The sequence below is a fragment of the Terrapene carolina genome, unplaced genomic scaffold (genome assembly GCF_002925995.2).
Source record: "Terrapene carolina triunguis isolate 2854851 unplaced genomic scaffold, T_m_triunguis-2.0 Scaffold113, whole genome shotgun sequence".
Taxonomy (NCBI): Eukaryota; Metazoa; Chordata; order Testudines; family Emydidae; genus Terrapene; species Terrapene triunguis.
In genome coordinates, this window is record NW_020664464.1 from 20,613,051 (window position 1) to 20,633,237 (window position 20,187).

At 42.2% G+C, this 20,187-nt stretch overlaps 1 protein-coding gene across 2 annotated transcripts in view; it reads right to left on the bottom strand.

Annotated features, from left to right (window-relative positions):
* The window catches only part of FANCC (FA complementation group C), a 121,967-nt gene extending 102,002 nt beyond the window's left edge, over positions 1-19,965 (bottom strand). For both annotated transcript variants that reach the window (XR_002907885.2, XM_024196067.2), the window contains exon 1: positions 19,897-19,965. The gene's annotated coding sequence lies outside the window, so the exon portion shown is untranslated. The remainder of the gene's footprint in view (positions 1-19,896) is intronic.
* Between the last annotated feature and the right edge of the window lie 222 nt (positions 19,966-20,187).

Here is a 20,187-nt window from a genome sequence, read left to right on the forward strand (position 1 = left end):
GAGGGAGGGGGAGCAGCGGCGCGCGAAACAGCCGCTCGGGATCTCCCCCTTCCTCCCAGGTTTGAGAGCCTGGGAGGGAGGGGGAGACCCCGAGCGGCCGCAGCGCGCGAAACAGCTGATTCGCGCGCCACTGCTCCCCTTCCTTCCCAGGCTTGAGAGCCTGGGAGGGAGGGCGAGTAGCCACGCGCGAATCAGCTGTTGCGCAAGCGGCAGCAGCAGCGGAGGTGAGCTAGGGCGGCCGGGGCACATTTTTAGGGGCAGCATTTTGGCGCCGGCCATGCCGCCCCTAAAAATGTGCCGCCCCAAGCACCAGCTTGTTTTGCTGGTGCCTAGGGCCAGCCCTATGTAGTGGAGAAGTCAGCCTGATCACAGGATTTCCACCAAAATCACACCACAGTGTGAGAGCAGGAGCAAAGGAAGCAGTTGTTGGGGATAAGCCAGGGCTGGGGATCGGCAGGGTGGATTTTGAATTGGGAGAGAGGGGCAAAAGATTGAAGGGTGGAAGAGAGTGACGGATGGAGAGAGTCAACAATCATGTCAATGGAAGAAAGAAAAGAGTAACAAAGCAGTAGCACAGCATATAAAGTTCTTCAGAGAAATAGTTTCAGAAAAAATCTAGTTTAGGGAAAGAAAATAAGTAATTTTAGTAAACCTCACAAAATGAGAATTAAGTTTAAGTGGTATGATGGGGCTTACGAAAGCGATTAGAGACAAAAAGCAGGAGTCTCTGAAAGAAAATCTGTATATGGAAACAGACCACAAGTATATACAAGGGAAATGAAGTCTGGATTTAAGCAAAAGAATAGGAAAATGTATCCATGTTTATCTGAAAATTTCCTTTCTTCAAGTAATAAGTTCACAGATCTATTACAATGTCAGCCTGTGTACAGCATAAAGACAGAATTAGACCCATAAGTCACTGGGAGCAGGGGAATGCCCCAGCTCTTGAATTCCCTCCAGATGAAATAACTTCCAAAGCCAGGATAATTCAAATTTACTTTCTTAAAAGTACAGATTGTTTTAAATATACTTTGAGGAAAAACACAATTTCTTCTAATGCAGAGAATGGTAATGACAACAAAACCCACATCCTTGGATGTCAGTTTCCATCACTATTCTGGATGATCCATTTGTCTCCAGATCTAAATTTTCAGGTAAGCATGAGTAAATTTTCCTATTCTTCTTTGTGCTAAGCTCTACAGATCCATTACAAAGAATTGTTCATAGCAATGTGCCTCCAGGGTAAGAAGCAGGATCATTCTTTAATTATGGACGTCCAAACAGAGGCAGATCTTATATAAATATCTCCTCCATCTTGCCCGGGCACTAAGGCACTTAGAAGACTTAGCCAATGCCATTTCCTTTATTTTGGCAGGAGACTGGATGACCAATATATGGAACTCAGTGAACTAATGGCTATCTAGCAGATCTGAATATGGGAGACATGACTACTCTGCCCTGAGATTGACAGTGCTCCTAAAGACTGGACTTTGGTCTTGTCTACACTTGCAGTGACATTTAGGGTACATGTAGCTACATGCTGTAGAATAAGGTAGGCTGTGTCCACACTGCAGTGTGTAGCTACACGTGGCAGTGAAAGGCTCTGGCAGAAGGAAGGCCACAGTGAAAGGCTCCAGCAGCTGGGAAAAGGGAAGAGCTCTGGCAGTGGCATGGAAGGCACTGCTTGGGGGTGTAGAGAGATGTGTACGGCATATACCCTAGGGTTCTGGTGTGTCTGTACTCTTCTCACCTAAGAAGTGCCTCACTGTCTTTACACTGTTATTTATACCATGCTAAGAGTACAGTGTCTGTACTCTACACACCACCATAAGTGTAGACCTACCCTTTGATGCTTAATCAAAGGAAGAGTATTTCTTAAGTTTATTTAGAGAATGAATGCTATGAAAGTTGTGAGAACTACCTGTCTGAATTAGAAGCACAGTACTGGGTGTTCTTAGAGAAAGCCCTCAGCTTCAGAACAAAAAACGCATCTGATCAGGGTTAGTAGCCATTGAGAGGCCTATTTTAATGGACAGGAAGTATATGGACATCTCCTGCAGGGATTCAATCTTGGTAGTGCTGTAAGGAGCACATTGAAGTTCCACGGATGTGCTCTATGACCTTGTGGAATTGGAAGGAAGTATTTAATGTTGGGATTTGTACAAAACTTCCTTTTCTTGAATGTGCTGAGAACATACTACAGAGAATTGACCTTTTTTGCTTGGATACAATAAAGCTCTCCTGGGCTATGGCTATGTTTCACTGATTAAACATGGTACACCTCTACCCCTATATAACGCTGTCCTCGGGAGCCAAAAAATCTTACCGCATTATAGGTGAAACCGCGTTATATCAAACTTGCTTTGATCCGCTGGAGTGCGCAGCCCCATCCCCCCGGAGCACTGCATTACCGCATTATACCCGAATTCGTGTTATATCGGGTCGTGTTATATCGGGATAGAGGTGTAGTTAAACTGTGAACTTTTTATCACCCAGTAGAATAAGTTCTATTTGTTGATTTCTTTTTGGGGTACACGAGTATAATCACTTCTTCCAAATATTCATTTTAAACTTGTCTGGTCCCAATGGAGGACTTGTTTTGCAATAGCAGACCTCCTCTGTGAGACAGAGACATCTAAATTTCCAATGATAAGTTAATCAAGTTTGAGAGCCATAGCAGCATAAACAGTATTACTGCAACTCTCTCATTCCTATCTTTTGTATTTCCCTGGGGAGCAGTGGAAATGATGGGAAGACTTATAGTAGGGACCCTGCCCAGCTTTGAACTATGTCGTTCACCACCTCACATCCCAGGTCCTGATACAGAGGGACTTTATTTACTGTTTCCAAATACAAAGAAGTTGATCACCAGCCCAACAAATTTCTTTATATTTAGTGAGATATTCCTGGGTATAGGAGCCACTCGTCTAATACATCTTCTGCGATGTAAGGCTTAATGTTCATCTCTCCCTTGGCAGGCAGGGCACATAGAGATCAGAAACTTTGTTAGGCCCAGGACAAGAGAATTTCTCTCTGAGATAGTGCTGATAGGGTTTTCATAATAACTACAAAAAAACACTGATTGTCACCAGCAGAATAGGTCTGTTGCCATGGAAGGAGCAGTACTCTGAGACCTCACTGAATCATTGTGTTCCATCTGGTAGCTACTGTGTTCTCTTTCTGGTACCCATTCCCTGAATTGAATCAGGCAAATCCCTTAAGAAACCTGTTTCTCTTCATTCATCAATATGGGAATTCGGCTATTATACAACTGGGTCCAGATATCTGTCAATGGATGAGACAGGACAAGATGGGAAGGGGATACCCAGAATTAGTGGTTTCATATCATAAGAATTCTGAATCACTGAAACATGCTTGTGTATGAGATCAGAATTCCCAATAGGCTACAATAAGTAGGAAGAAAGGGAAGGCAAGCTGAGGGGAGGGTGATGGTTACATCATATTTTGTAAATTTTCTCTTGGAAGAAATCAGTGAGAGAGAGAAGTGGAGGCTGACACCACTAGTTTTCCATTATGGCAATCTTCACCTTCTCTTAACATTCTTCTAATATGAAACCTTGTATTCATTCTCAACCCAGGCTTATGATTACTTCCCTGGTATTGTGTGCCTGTTTGTCTTGAATCCAAGATATTCCAGGAACCATTGCCTCTCCTGGAATTGACACCTCCTCCTCTTTTATTGGGAGTGGACTACATCCACCCTGATCAAATTGGCCCTGTCAACACTGGTTCTCCACTTGTGAGGTAACTCCCTTCTCTTCATGTGTCAATATATAATGCCTGCATCTGTAATTTTCACTCCATGCATCTGAAGAAGTGGTTTTTTTACCCACGAAAGCTTATGCCCAAATAAATCTGTTAGTCTTTAAACTGCCACTGGACTCCTTGTGTTTTTGTGGATACAGACTAACACGGCTTTCCCATGATTATTATCACTGTATGTTTGCTTCCATTTTATATCTGTACAGAATCCTGACGAGAAAAATTGTCCAGGAAAAGATAAATGAATTGCCTTCTTCCCTAAAACTAATATTATTGCTACCATGATCCTAGAGAGAGCTTGGCTCCAGTTCAGAGTTTTCACTCTAGACACAGCTGGTTTAGAGACCTGCAGTTAGTTCTGAGGCAACAAAAGGCAACTACTGACTCAGAACTCTCATTAGCTACCACTAGCGAAGAGGTATTTTCTCCTGCTGTACTTCATGGACTTCTTCAACTTGCCCTATAATCTAAATTCATTTCTATAGTGTCTGGCAGCAGTCAGGATTATAAATCAACTTTTCTGATGATTCTGAATAATCTCAGATTTCCATAAATATTCCCATTGTATCACTAAGATAAATGGGACGTGAACGGTCAGAGTGTCTGATCCCAAGGACCACAGTCCAATATGCCTGCATGAAAGATATCAAGCCCACTTTGTTTTCTTTCCAGGGAGAATCACGTAGGCCATGTGGCAACCTGAATGGAACTTGGAGGAATGAGCACAATTTGCAGGAGGCAAGAGTTTAGAGGAGGCATCAGGAAAGTCAGTCAGTCTGCACATGACTGGAATGCAGTTGCAGAAACTCTGTAAATAGTTCACTTAATAAGAAGCCAGTTTAGATTTACAAGCATGGAGTACTTTTATATTATTATCCAGCACCTGGTATACATTGGCAGCGGTTAGTCTAGTGCAGTGGTTGTCAACCTGCGACCGGTGGACCGCTTGCGGCCCAATCAGCACACAGCTGTGACATCCTCAGGGCCATACAGATAGTATTGAATGCAGCCCACAATAGTAAATAGGTTGAGAACCACTGGTCTAGTGAGACCTACAGCAAGGAAGAGAATGTGATTAACAAGCAAACAAAGCAACACCTAGAACCAGAGCAAACAGGCAGCATAGAGGACTCAGACTACTGGAAATACTGGATTTCTAGACAAAAAACCTTGCAAAAGAATAGAAGCAAGAATTGAGTCTGTATACAGAGCTGACCATGGGGGATAACACATGATAAAACAAAGGTAAAGCTTTCTTATTATCTCACTGAGGAAAAAGCACAAGTAGTATGTGAGACACTGTTGCCAGGAATAATGCCCAAAACACTAAAACATCTAATAAAGGAGTTTGATGAGTACTTTGACCCCAGACAGAATAAGACCGTACAGAGACTGGTTTTTGTTTGTTTTTACCCTAAACCAAGGAGCAGAAAACAGATAAAGCCTTTTTTCTCCTCATTCCCTCTCATGGGACAGATAGTTCTTCAGAAGGAACAATTTGAACCTAGATAAGTGTCAGAGTTTGAGGGGGATTTTGGAGAGAGGGTGTGTTTTTTGAGGGGGGTTTTTTTGGTTGGTTGGTTCTTTTTGTGGGTGGGGGGCAAACCACTTTATTTGAGTAAGGGGAAATTACTTACCTGTAATTTGGTTTCTCTGGAAGTATAATTTGACTGGACTGGGTCTCAAGTTTCCACCACGAGATTGGAAAAAGAGAGATCCTGCCTGAGTTTCAACCCTTTAAACCACAAGTAGGGGTGTTTTGTGCACCAATTAACTACTGGCTCGTCAGTGCCTTCCAGAATGTTCCCTTTCAGGTCTCTGATTAACAGAAAGCAAGAAACTCCTTAATTTATAAGCATAAATTATACTGAAATATAAATGACAAATAAAGCTTAGCCTTATTCTGAAAAGACGGGCAAGTATGAAACTAGATTCTGCAGAGAACCAGAGTAACAGGTAAATAATTTTCCTCTCTCTAAAAGATATGATATTGACTGAATTTCTACCTTGGGTAGAAATGGACTGATTTAAATGAGGTTATTTAAATCCCCATGTGGAAAGGCTCGATTAAAATCAACTCTTAAATCAACTCTTCCATTTGTACTCAGTAATTTTCTAAAAAAAAGTGCATTTTCACTGGTTGATATAAAAATTAAAACATGTTGATTTACAACTAAATAGAGCCTTTACATTAGATTTGGTACATCTTAGGGTATACTTTAACTATATACATTTATTTCAGCATATATAGCTTAATATTTTAATATTTGTATTAATTGTACATTTTTAGTATGTTAGAAAATGGTGAATGATACATTACTTATTTACTATATAATTAATTTTTTGTGCATGATTTGTGTCAAGCTGCATTAGGATGGTGACTGGAATTTAATTGAACACACAAAACAGTATATAAAATGTATATTTATTAAACAAAACAAGCCCTTAATACAGTACAGGACCTATTTTGCCATATTTATAAAGCTTGACCTCAGAAGTTAGAATCTGGGAAAAAATAATCTCTCTCTATATATAGAAAAGCTGCCTTTAACTCAAGATTTTTGATAGAGGCTCATGGATTCAGCATTTTTTGTATTTAAATGTTTTAAGAGATTATAATAAATTTAGGCCTTAACATATTTTGTATTAATTCAGATGTCATTTTAAACATGTTTATTTTTTAAAACATATTTATAACAAACACAAAATAAAAAAATAAAAACCTATTTAAGTTAAAAGAATACGATTATATTTTTTTTAATTCATGTATTTCTATCCACCCTGGAAGGTAAGCTCCACAAAAACATATATTCTTCAACTCACAAAGGGGTCAAAACCATCTGAGGTTGTTTCTTCAGTCCTGGAGAATTAAAACTTCCCCCAACTCCTTCCACCAAAAAGGTGGTGGAAAAGTTGGTAAAAAATATGCACAAGTGGTAGTATTACAATATTGTCCCTGAGATCAGAACAATAACACATGACCTGCAATGCAGGCAAGAAAAATGAAAAGGACATGCCTTCCTTTGCATTCGTACCAAGTCAACAAGTCTCATTTATCCCTGTATACATTAAAATTGGTGGCAAAGGATCACTTTAAATGAGTACAAGAACATCCTCTCCCATAACTTGGATAAGGATAGGTTCTCCAGCTATGATTTTGATCTCCACTCAGCAAGTTCAACAGCATGCATCAACTTGAGCATTGGTTTCATAGTCAAAACAATGTGCTGTTACACACTGTGAATTTAATCTAAAAGTGAAAGGATATAGTCCCTCTTTTCTAACAAGTTAGAAACACTTGGGCTTTTCCTCTCATTTGTGCTATTTTTATATCCATGTAATGCCACTGGCCTCAGCTGGATTAATCCTGATTTAAACTAATGTAAGAAAGAGGAAAATCATGGCCCACACTTTTCAGCACAAGTATGTGAAATTGAGATAAGAAGCTGTCTTTTGATAATGAAATGTATACTCAGCCCAGTACAGCACCTATGGCCTTCCAGTTTATATTAAGTCATTTCCTTCTCTCTGGAGATAAGCTCCACTCTGAAAAATCTATGGAATCAAAATTTTAGGGTTTTTTTTTTGTGAATTCAGATATTTTTAATAATACCTGGCTTTTATATCATGCTTTTCATTAGTAGATCTCAGTGCTTTACAAAGGAGGTAGGTATCATCATCATGCATGTGAGGAAGCTGAGACATAGAGAGGTGAAGTGACTTGCCCAAGGTCATCCAGGAGACCAGTGGTAGAGCTGGCAATAGAACCCCGGTCTCCTGAGTCCCAGTCTATCCACAAAACCTCCCAAGGACTTGCTCAGGGAAGAATGTATCACTCAACTTCTGTATCAAGCCTAAGTTACCCGAGACTACATGCTGAATTCTAGACTTTCAGCAGTATAGAAAATGATAATACAGTAGACCTGGAAGAGATAAAACCTTTTACAGAAATTCAGGAAAGAGCCCAGAAAGTCAGTCACAATGAATCTCGGTGAAAATGGGATATGTTTGTAGCAATGTCTCTACTAGCTACCGGACTACGGTGAAAAACTGGGATGGATTAATGTAATCAATATACAATGTGAGCATATTGTCAAATGAAATCATGATCCACTAGCAGCACACTGCTGTAAGAGAATCTTGCAAAGAAGTCTCAGGTCCTCCCTATTCTACACATATACACAGAATAAGATCTTCTTAGTAAGTTCATTTAGAACACTAAATCCACCAGCAGCAAAGGTTATTTCTGCTGCAGAATAAAAAGATTACATGGCACCCAGAGCAACTTTTTGTTTTAAGTTTAGAACACCGTGTGTTTATTTACAAAATTTAATACCATTTCCAAGAATTTGTAACTGACCATTAATTCTTTCGAATTAAGACAAGATGTGTTTTCTTTGGGTTTCTTAAAAGAATACCTTTACAGAGAAAGATTCCAGCCAGTTACACAGACTATACAATTAAATTTACTATACTATTACAATTTACATAGACTATTACAATTAAATTTAGATAAGATTTTTTTACTCAATAAGACTGGGGTCTTCATGGTAACATTCAAATTAATTTGTTAGTGATTTTAGGAGCTTTAAATTAGTTAATTACCTCCATGTATACTCTTTATATTTCCATATTTTTAAATGTACTACAATAAGTGATGTTTGTAATTAGTAAGATTTTTTTACCCTCTTCTGATCATAAGGAACTGGTGAAAAACTTAAGGAAATAACGCTGAAAAGAACTTAACCTTTCTTCATATTCTTCCCTAAAGCATTTAAAATTTTTGTCTCAGTTGTCCTCCCTATTTCACACCATTTTTCCATTCCTATTGTTTGTTCCTTCCTATTAATATAATATTTAAATATTTTACACAAAAGAACATCTTGTAAAACAAACTAAAGAGCAACATTAATTGCAAGAATACTATTAGAGGGGTAGCCGTGTTAGTCTGAATCTGTAAAAAGCAACAGAGGGTCCTGTGGCACCTTTAAGACTAACAGAAGTATTGGAGCATAAGGCATTCACCCACGAAAGCTTATGCTCCAATACGTCTGTTAGTCTTAAGAATACTATTGTTACTAAAATGTACAGTATTCAGAGATCTGTAAATGTTTTCAGTGAATAACAATTATTTCATATGTTAATGTGCTTTCACTCCACCACATTTTTGAAGAGCTAAAACAATTTTAAGTGATCACAGACAGAGTTTGGACTTTAGGTACTAAACTTTTATATCTGTGCTCATTGACATAGTGATTCCATCATTTTGCAAAGATAGTCAAATTTCAATAGATCCTCAATTTTTAATTCTTTGTAACGTAGATGACACATGACAGTAAAAAAAAAAGGAAGCCTACCACTGTAAACCTGTTTATAATGTTTGAAATAGACATTACTGGCCATCTACATCAAGAATGTTTTATATTAATGAAAGATCCACCTAAAATTACAAATACCGAATTATTTCATCACTTTTAATTTAATATAATTTTCCTGTCACAAAAGTTGCTTATACTTTTTGGCATCATCATATACAAAAGAAAATTTGTATTCATTGGACCTTTCCACATTCTCTTTACTTATTCTCACTACTGTTGGAGTGAAGTCTAAAACCGTGTACAGTAACTCCTCACAAAGTCGTCCCGGTTAACATTATTTCATTATTAGGTATCTGATCTATTAGAGAACATACTCGTTTAATGTCACGCAATGTTCCTTTATAAAGTTGTTTGGCTCACTCTGCTCTGCCCACCCAGTGCTCTGCCGGGGAGCAGGGCACGAGGACTTGCCCCAGTCCACCCACCCGGCATTCCAACCAGGGAATGGGCAAGCCCTGACCCCACTCCCTGGCAGGAGTGCCGAGCAGCTGGAATGGGGCATGCCCCCATGCCCCGACCGGAACGCTGAGCGGGTGGAACAGGGCCCTCACTCCCAGACCCCACTCTCCAGCAGAAGTGCAGGGCGGGTGGAGCAGGGCAAGCCCCCACGCCCCCACCTTGCTATGCCCCTGCCTCAACCAAGCTTCATAATCATCATTGGTGAGTACAGTATTACATTGTTTGTTTAAAATTATTTAAAACTTATACGGCATATGTTTATAATGTCTTTTGTCTGGCGAAAAAAAATTCCCGGGAACTAAACCCCACCCCCATTTACATTAATTCTTATGGGGAAATTGGATTCACTTAACATCAATTTGCTTAAAAGTAGAATTTTCAGGAACATAACTACATTAAGCGAGGAGTTACTGTAGCTCTCATATTCTAATGGAAGGGAATTCCTCATGAATTTAGGTCACTTGATGACAGATGAGAACTTTTGATATATTGTATGTGAAGTATTTGCTAGTGGTATGTCTCTTACCCCAGTTTTCTTGGAGCCTCTCATATGCCAATTTAGCTGTATAACATGAAAAATTTATCACAGTGTTTTGAATATTTCAATACAGTCACGTAGTTAATCTAGATTTGGAAAATAAACCTGTCTAGTAGCTCTTGAAGTAGGGAAGAAGAATAGTTTTGCAGTTAAAGTACAGATCGGGGAGTCAGAAGACTTGAGTCTGATTCCCAGAACGGACAGAGACCTCCTGTGTGATGCTGGACAAATCATGTAATCTTTCTGTGCCTGATTTTCACCCTATCTATAAATTCAGCTACATCCATGCAACTGTACAATCTACTTATGACTAATGTGGTTGTACAGGTCTAGCTGAGGGCATAATTTTACCTACAGAAAACATATTATTGATGCTGATTCACAAGATGGAAAGAACAATTTAACTGCCAAGGCCCAGGAAGAGTTTGTGAGGCTGGCAGTTGGAAAAACATCTTGTTTCTTGAAAATGGAACAAATTTGATATGAAAACCAATGAGACATGCTGAATATGGAAGTCCATTATCAGAGATACCGACCTTGCTCTGAGACTTTTAGGGATATTTATGAAAAAAATTAGGGGGGAAATTAGGGAGGTTGCTTGGATTAGTGGAGGGGTGGGCAAACTACGGCCCGAGGGCCACATCCGGCCCTCCAGACAGTTTAATCCGGCCCTCGAGTTCCCGCTGGGGAGTGGGGTCTGCTCTGCTCCCGCGCTCCAGCCGGGTAGCAGGGTCGGAGTCCATTTCGTGCATCCATAACGAGGCTACCAGAAGCAGCAGCATGTCCCCCCTCCGGCTCCTATGCCGAGGGGAGGCCAAGTGGCTCTGCGGGCTGCCCCGTCTGCAAGCCTCACCCCCGCAGCTCCCATTGGCTGGGAACAGAGCCCTCACCCTGCCCCACTCGTGCCCCAATCCCCAATCCCCCTCCTGCCCTTTGAACGCCTTGGTCCCAGCCTAGAGCACCCTCATACACCCCAAATCCCTCATCCACAGCCCCACCCCAGAGCCCGCACCTCCAGCTGGAGCCCTCCCCATTCCTCCCACCCTCCGCACCCCAACCCCCTGCCCCAGCCCAGAGTCCTCACCCCCTCCTGCACCCCAACCCCAATTTCGTGAGCATTCATGGCCCACCATACAATTTCCATACCCTGATGTGGCCCTCGGGCCAAAAAGTTTGCCCACCCCTGGATTAGTGGCAACTCTCAAAGGTGCGATGCCAAACACAAATACGGGGGGCCTGGGGTAGTGCTTTAAATGCTTGCAGTGCATTTTAGATGCACTTCTGTGAACATTGTAGTAATAACAGTGGTACAAACTGAGGTAACATTTTATTTAGTAATATCAGTAGCCATGACCAGGTCTGACCATGATATTGACCACATCCTCACTGCTTTACAAGCAGGTTTCCTTGCTTGGTCTTTCCCAAGAATACTTTGCCGGATTTCTCAAGTACATCACTACCCCGATATAACGTGACCCGATATAGCACGAATTCGGATAGAATGCGGTAAAGCAGTGCTCCGGCGGGGCGGGGCTGCGCGCTCCGGTGGATCAAAGCAAGTTCGATATAACGCGGTTTCACCTATAACGCTGTAAGATTTTTTGGCTCCCGAGGACAGCGTTATATTGGGGTAGTGGTGTAGCAGGGTTGACCAAGTGAGTCCACTTTAATGATCATCAGTGATTCCAAACCTTTATCACCATTGTTTTTTCTGAACTCAGTTTGTTTCCTGCACAGAATACAAAATTCTGTGTCAGAGTTGCTTAGAAGAATTACAGGGATCGCTTTCATTACCTGAGCCAGAGCATTGTATGCTGTTTTGCCATAGGCTTCCATTATCTGTGACATGGTATGCCGTTGTTCATCACAACTGGTGCACACCAGAACAGATGGCATGTCATCGATCTGGTACCAAGAAAACCGGGCTTCTGTAGTGTGGCTTGCTGTGAATGATCCTTCAGCAGATACAGAAATCACTGCATGAAGAACCCAATATCATAATATGTAGCCATCATCCTCAGTGCAATTTCAGCTATTTCTGCATGTAGTTGTACAGAATCAAGCAGTGGCAGTTTCCGTACTACCTATGTGCATGCCTCTAGTAGTACCAACAAAGTGAATAGAAGAACAGCTTCAAGTCTCTATGCGTCAGCCTCGCTGTGTTCTCTGAGTTGTGTCTGATAGTTATGTGTCTTGGATCCAGTCATCATATCTCATTGTCATCTTTCTCATTAGAAGTGAAGTTGTACTGTTGTCAGGCACTTTCCTTCTATCGTCATTGAGGACTTGACGAATATGACAGGAAGTTCTTTCAGAAGACTGAATAACTGACATCTGAGCGTGAGAATCAGAGACTCCTCTTTTTGCAGTGCTCAGTTTGTCAAAGATTGTGATTGTATAGTCTAAGAACAGGCAGTAAGGTTTCACTTGTGAAGAAATCAGCAAGTGTCTTATACGATCACGACTTTCAACGCCCAGTTCTGCAGCTTGTTTTTGGCACAGCGATGGCGTCCGATATCAATTTAGTTGCTTTGTCATGTTTGGCGTCAACAACCTAATCTGTATGCTTGCAGTCGCGATGCTTTTTAGATAATCTTTGTTTTGCTGCAATGCCGTTTCGACTTTGATAACTGGCTATGGGTCGCTGCTACTCCAAGTTCAATTTCTGATTGTTGCTAATATAGCTGATTTCAGCTCTGCATGGCCCATCTTGACTTTCACTAGGTTGTCACTTATGGTCTGGTTTTGTGGCCTATCACCTCAACACAAGACTTATCAGCATGTGTGTTGTTTTTTATGTTGCTGCAAAGGAAGACAATGTAGACTGATAGTCGTAGCTTTGTACCCGGTGCCCCAAGAATGAACTTCCAATTTTGCTGCTTCAGTCCAGAAGAACATGGTGAGTAGTTCCCACTGCTGGATGAGCTGAGTCAGACACAGACCACGCATGTGCTTGCATGTTTCACTAACTTATAGATCTATATATCACACAGATTCTAACACATGATGAGCTCCTGGTGATGCTCCATGCTCTGGTCAAGAAAGAGTAGATGTCAGTAAGAAGTTCATCTACAGTGATGGGTAGGAACTTCGTACTTTTCTCAGCCACAATGTGCACAAGATGACATAGGTAACTCACAAGACAGACAGACCGCTGTTGCTCTCGAGAAATGGTACAACACCCATCCTAAGAGAAGCATGGTCATTTTCAAAACCTACATAGTTTGACCACAGGATTGCCCTGGTCTCCACATTTGAATTCAAAAGCTGAAAAATATTCTGTCCAGTGGTACTTTCTGTACTGGTTAGAACTGACAGCAACGAGGTGATCATTTTATTCTTGCTGTCATCGAAATGTCGCACAATGATCAGGAACAGCTTGCTGGTGCCTGCATCATTGCTGCCATCAGTGGCTAGACTAAATGATGGATGCTGCACACTTTCTACTACGTGGTTCACACTGTCATTTGCCAGTTTTTTGATAACAGCTATCATATTTGTGAATGCAAACACATATTTCCTACCAATTTCAGAATCAGGAAAAGCAGTTTTCAGACGCTTCAAGATATGATTGTTCACTGCAACTGGCAACTTACGTTCAACAATCAATCCTGTTACTAACACTTTGGCACAGATCATAATATAGTCAACGTCTGTGATGAAGAACTACTTTATCTGCATGCTTCTACCTGCTGTTTTTGTAGCCTCTACATGCTTTTACACACCACTGTGAATTTTCAGGTCATTACAATCGCCATGCATGATGGATGTCTGTGCAACATAATTCTTAGAGTAAGCATAATTTTCAATCTCTCTCTTTAAATCTCTTTAAATCCAGTTATATAGTCTATTCTGAACTTCTGCAACCATTTTGTACGTTTTTGGCAGATTTGACTCATTTTCATCACCTGCATCAGCCACTTTGATCAACAGTGGCTACTGGTGAACTTTGGGGCAAGCTACAGGGATGTAACAATATATATATATACATGCCTGCTTGACCCCATGGCACTACCTCAACCAGAATTTTCCTGAGGGGGCCCGAGAGGCACGCACATGTATATGGGATTACCCTCTTCACATAACCATGCCCTCTCTCTGCTTCCAGCCCCATCCACTCTCCCCAGAGAAACCAGGACTTCTCTTCCCCCTCCCCTCTGAAACCAGGACCTCTCCTGCTTCCCCTCCCCACATATGGCTAATAGGGGAGGGCAGGCAGAGCCAGGAACCCTGGGCTCTCCCTCATTGGAGGTGGGTGTCAGGGGGGCAAACAGGCAGAAGGAGAGGATTGGCCTTGGGAAAGGTGCCATCCTATATTGCCAAGGGCCCTAAATTACCTTGGCCAGTCTCGGGCCTGGACCTCCTTCCCAGGCTAATCTTCCTCCTCTCCTCGCTCCTCTGTCACATTCCGTCTCTCCTCCTCTGCTGCTGCCACCTCCTCCTTCTCATCCTCCACAGACTGCTCAGTGAAGATCTGGTAGGAGGCAAGCACCCAAACCACAGGCTGCATGTTACATTTTAACTGCCCTGTGGGCTGTGCTAGACTGCATTAATGCGCTCTAGGCAGCTAGAGCACACCAGCAGGTCCACATGGGGAAATGTACAGCCTGTGGCTTGGGCAGTATGGGGCAGCACCCCAACACATTCAAAATTGCTGCACCTTGCCTATCAGTGACCCCCACTGCACAATTTATGCACATGTGCTGCAGAGGGCCCCCCCCCCCCCAGAAGTTTCTGTTAGAGTAAGTTGGAGGTGGATCATCCTGCCCCTCCAGGAAGTAGGTTACACCAGGTCCTTCAAGCCACAGCCCCGGGGGAAGAATGGGAATTCATACCAGGTCCTTCTTGGTTTCAGAAGGGATCATGTCTGTTTCTTCTTAGCCTCAGCCCTGGGGAGATGTGGGACAGGAGTGTCATACTCAGTCCTCCAGGCCCTTGGCAGGGTTCAGAAAGATGAGGCACCAATAGTTGCAGGTGGCACTGGAGTCGGGGCGGGTGGTGCTAGATGTGGTGCCTTGATGTGTCCCAGATCTGGAGGCACCCAGTACTCAGCTGTGTTGGGAGAGAAGGCACAGGGAACCAGCGCATCATCCCCACCACATGCTGCTGGTACTCTCAACCCAGCCCTCTACTCCCTGTAGCAGTGGTGCAGCAGCCAGTCACGTGTTCAGACCCTACGCTGACCTGGGAAAGGCTCCTCCCTCAAGGGATTTCACCAACACAACCAAGCCCTGCAAACATCCTCCTGCCAGGCCAATAAAATGGTACACACTGTGTCCAATGTGCATATGGACAGGCTGTGGGCGCTTCTGCACAGAGACCGGCGGCAGAAAAGAACCCCTCAGCCACAGTGCTGTGTTGGTCAGACCCATGTACCTAATCCTCCCAGTTTTTAATGTAACTGCAAAATTTGAAGATTTAAGACTCATTTAGTAATTTCATAATTACCTTTTTAAAACTGGAGGATTATGGAAAATTAGGGAGGGTTGGAATCTCGGCAATATACATTTTTACAATGCCACTTTTCAAAGTAGAACTATGCTTTAAGTTTATCAGAGGAGCCTTAACTCAGATATCCCTGACATCAGAAGGTTTAAATCTTAAGCAATGTTGAATTAATATAGAGGTATCTCTTTTCCACAGCTATTCCTCAGTATATTTATATACTATCTATACTGCTACTCTATTTGTATTCCTGGGAATCACTGAAGTCCAATAATGAAAAACCTCTCTTTCTTTTCCATTCACCTGCAGTACTACCTCATCACAAATATAAAATGCAAATGATATTCCCACCTTCTATATTAAACATTTCTCTGAAGAGTTGCTTATAAAACACTCTGAAGATGAAAAGGGCTATATAATTATTTCAGTATTAGGGACAGACTCAATGTTTGTTCAACTCAAAGTAGAGATCATCTACAGATCGTTGCTCATAGGTATTCTAAAGTCAACATTCTCTTCATTAATAACTTAAAATGAAGTTAAAATTTCCTATAAAAGAACATCTTATTAATATTTTAAAATTTTGTAACATACACAAATGTGATTGCAGGAATGAAATTTGGCAACGAATCTGTCCTTAATGAGAACCAAACAGTCAAAAATGTTTTGCATTCCTATAAATCAAAAGCAGATTAACCAATTTTGGGGGAGAAAGGGGGGGGTAAAACGGGGACGATTTTCTACCAGGTTAAGACCAAACATGCCAGTTTTCAGGCATTTTTATTCCAAAACTATGAGTGAATGAAAATATGGATTTTAATGACACATTATCACTGTCTTTATTGTAGCAACATTAATATTAACGACAGTCACTTATTCTAACACATGAACTGAAAAGGTTTTATTGTGAAAAACAGGTGTGGGAATACCCTCTTCAGTAAAATGTAAACTGTTTAATCTGAGATTTTACTCGATTTATTACAGCTGTTCTACTGTTTATAAAATGTAACAAGTTCTTTACAGTCTGGGATTCTTTTACACATTTTTTAAATCAGGTTGGTACAAAACAGGTTGTACTGATCAACAGAAATTTGTTTGATATCTACACAACTACAAGTTTTCTAAGATTAAAGGCATTGGTTTTGGACTAGTATCATACAACAAATTTATCTAAGGGGGATTTTGATGTATGTGTAATCATTTTCAAGAGACTGGGACTACAAAACAAATTTAATGGATCATTCAGTATAAGAAAAACTATTGCTAGAGCTACAAATCAGACATGCCATCTTCTAAGATGAATACTCAGCCATAAACATAACAGCTCTACAATTGTACGGAAATACTAAAAACACACTCAGGGAAAAGGAAAGATATTAAAGAATAAGAGAAAACAGAGACAACATGAGAATGATGAAAAAGAACAGAAGGAACAGAGATGAAACACAAAGAAAAATAGTGTGTAACAATCAGTGCACATGTACATTCAGACATAAAACATATGTGCAACATGGGGAATAGAAATCTTGATTTTCTTTTCCAAAATCATAAGACTTTGTCACTAGGAAAATCTCCATTGGGGGTAGACAGTATTAGGGTTTATATCCACTTTACAAATGAACCACTAGAGGGCAAGAATTTAACAGATCTATTTCTATCCAAAAGATGGCAATGGTGAACAAATATCAGCCCATACATTACGTAAACATGGATGGGGAGAGATGAGACAGCAAGAAAGGAGAAAAAAAAATAACCAAAAAGATAAGATGAAAGACAGGAGCAGAGAAGAGAGCGTGTCTATCCCAAAATTTACAAGACAATGATTTTCATAGGCCTGTCACTAATTTTAAAGTGTCCCAAATTTATCTGAAATAGGACCTGTCACCATAATGTTTTGGCACAAACAGTGTCATCCCACAAAGATCGGAATGTGACAACACCAACATAAGAAAAGCAAAATGTGGGTTAAAACATACATAAAAAATGGATCCCCTATAAAACAGTGTCTTAACAGTCACAGGTAGGAAAGCTTTACCTTCAAAAAAATAATTCAGGCATTTTTGAAGTGGCTGGAATGATAGAGAAGGTCTGAATCATCATCAGTAAAGAAGAGAGGGAATGGCATTATATTTGCTTGCTACCTATTTTTCAAGTTTTCTGGAAGGTGGATTTTTGAAATCCCACCTACAATTGTGAATAAAAACCTCAGACAAACTTGGCTGCTTCTCCTGAAACTTCTTTTGCCTCCATTTGTATCCTTCCATTAGCTCCCACTTCTCTATGTTTGATGCAATAAACTGCTTGTATTCACTTTCAATGCCCTTCACAGTCAATCCCCACCCTACCGATCAGCTCTCATTTGCTATCGAGCTGCCAGCACTCGCCTCCCCTCGGCTCACGATGCTAGCCCACTTGTTTAGTTTTATTTGTGCTTTCTCCCATGCTATCCCTGATGCTTGGGAGGCCTTCCACATAAACATCTGTAAAGCTACCTTGTAATCCACTTTCAAATCCCTCCTCAAAACTCTCCGTTGTCATGATGCCTGCAATATATTTGATAACAGTTAGGCTGCTGGTTTATGATGACCACTACCTATTATGCTGACAAATACTATATCATTTTTTCTTTATACTCCTCTGTCTGTCTTTTGTCTTATACTTCAGATTGTAAACTCCTTGGGGCAGGCACCATTTGTGGTTGTTCTGGTTGTACAGTGCCTAATACAGTGGTATACCCTGGTCCATGACTAGGGTTCCTAGGCAAAACAGTAATATAAATAATTTCAATTTTAAAAAAAGATTAGATACCCTGTGGCAAAAGATGCATATTGACAGTTTCTGCCCTAGAGCACAGATATCTCAAAACGTCAGCTTACACAGTGCAAAAGTTAGGTTCAGATTGTGCTAGACCAGGCATAACAATGTTGCAAGTTATTTTTTCTCCTCTCAGTAAATCTTTTGGATGGGTATTTGTATGCTAAAATTGTATGCTGTTGGCATGAGGCCTAAAGCCATTTGCTATAAACTGTAAAGTGACTTTATGATTCCCACTTGACACCCTAACCTGAAGCTGGATGGTTAAGGCCATTGGTAACAGATACAGAGACTTTCAACATTGTATTGTGAATTCAAATCCAGTCTTTGTTAGTAACTGACCGAAACAGACCAGTTGTTTTCTGATGGTTGTGACCTATGTGAAATGAATATTTCCATACATTGTCTCCATGCAGTTCCTAGTATATACATGTCAGAATAACAAGTCACCCCCATGTTTGACAGTAATTGACAATCTTGTTGGCTTTCTCAAAAAAGCTCAAAAATAATCAGGGCAAGCTGACTTAATTATCTTCTCTCAGCTGCAGAACAAGGACATAACACAACAGCAGTGTAGCAAGGAGAAGCTAGCAATGCTGTATGGCAAGCAATGTACATTAATGAATATGAATTTATGGTGAAGTACGATGACACGAGTCAGTGTAAACTCTTTCCATACAACTTATACAAAACGTTACAAATACAGAACCAAATACAGCCCTGATTGCTATACTGTCTAGAATAGTAATAGGAATGAATTTGGTCTATAATGTCTTCCCTACCTTACAGGCAAAGTGTGAGGTTTAATTCACTGACGTTTATAAAGAGCTTTACTATGGTCAAGTGGAAGACGCCCAAGAAACGCAAATTTTTATTAGAAACTGAGTAAATCCTGACAAAGTTAACCCCCCCGCCCCACGTTTTCCAAGAGCTGCAAGGGGTTTAGAGATGTGATTCGTGTTGACTGTTAGGGCGTCAGCAAGCCGCTGTGTAACAATTTAAACGGGCATCATCGGCTTGTTAACCGAGTGAGTTTCAAGCTAGGCAGAAGCAGCCCCAGGTGCCAGGCTTGCCGCACTCGGCGCGAGGTCTCGGAGACCCTGCCCCGCTCGGGGCTGCCACACCCCCAGGGGAAACCGGGCGGCACCAAACGCTTCTCACCCGCGCAAAGGGACCAAGCCGGGAGCAGCTGAAGAACATCCTCGGGCCTGGGCGCTGCCCGGAGCGAGGTGCGGGTACGAGCGCAGGGTCCCGTCCCCAGCGCGGCGCTCGCGGCAGGCCTGGGGGGGCAGCAGCAGGGTCCCGCAGCGTCCCGGACCGGAGCCACCGCGGAAGGGACGCGCACGGAGCGCAAGACACGGGCTCCGCACCGCCCACCTGGCGGACGCAGAGCAGCCTCTGACCTCACCGCCCGGCGACTGGGGGACACGCTCCCCCTCGACCCCGATAATGGGAAATGACCCCGCCCCCTCCTCTTACCCCGTGGCCGCTGGTCTCGCGCCGCGCCGCCGGTTTGGAAATTTCGCGCGTCCGGGGACGCCTGCGCTGAGGTGACGCCACGACGCCTTTCCCCCGCCCCAGTGAGCTGCTCCTAACGCGCGTGCGCGCGAGCCGCAGGGGGCGGGGCGGGGCGGGGCGAGGGGGTGGGGCTGCGCTGGGATCTGACCCCCTGTAAGGGCAGGGCAGCCGTGGGGGCGGCGTGGAAGAGGGACGGAGATGGGCGGCACGTGGGGCCTGGAGGGGAGTAGGGAGCATGGGGAGTGTAGGCGG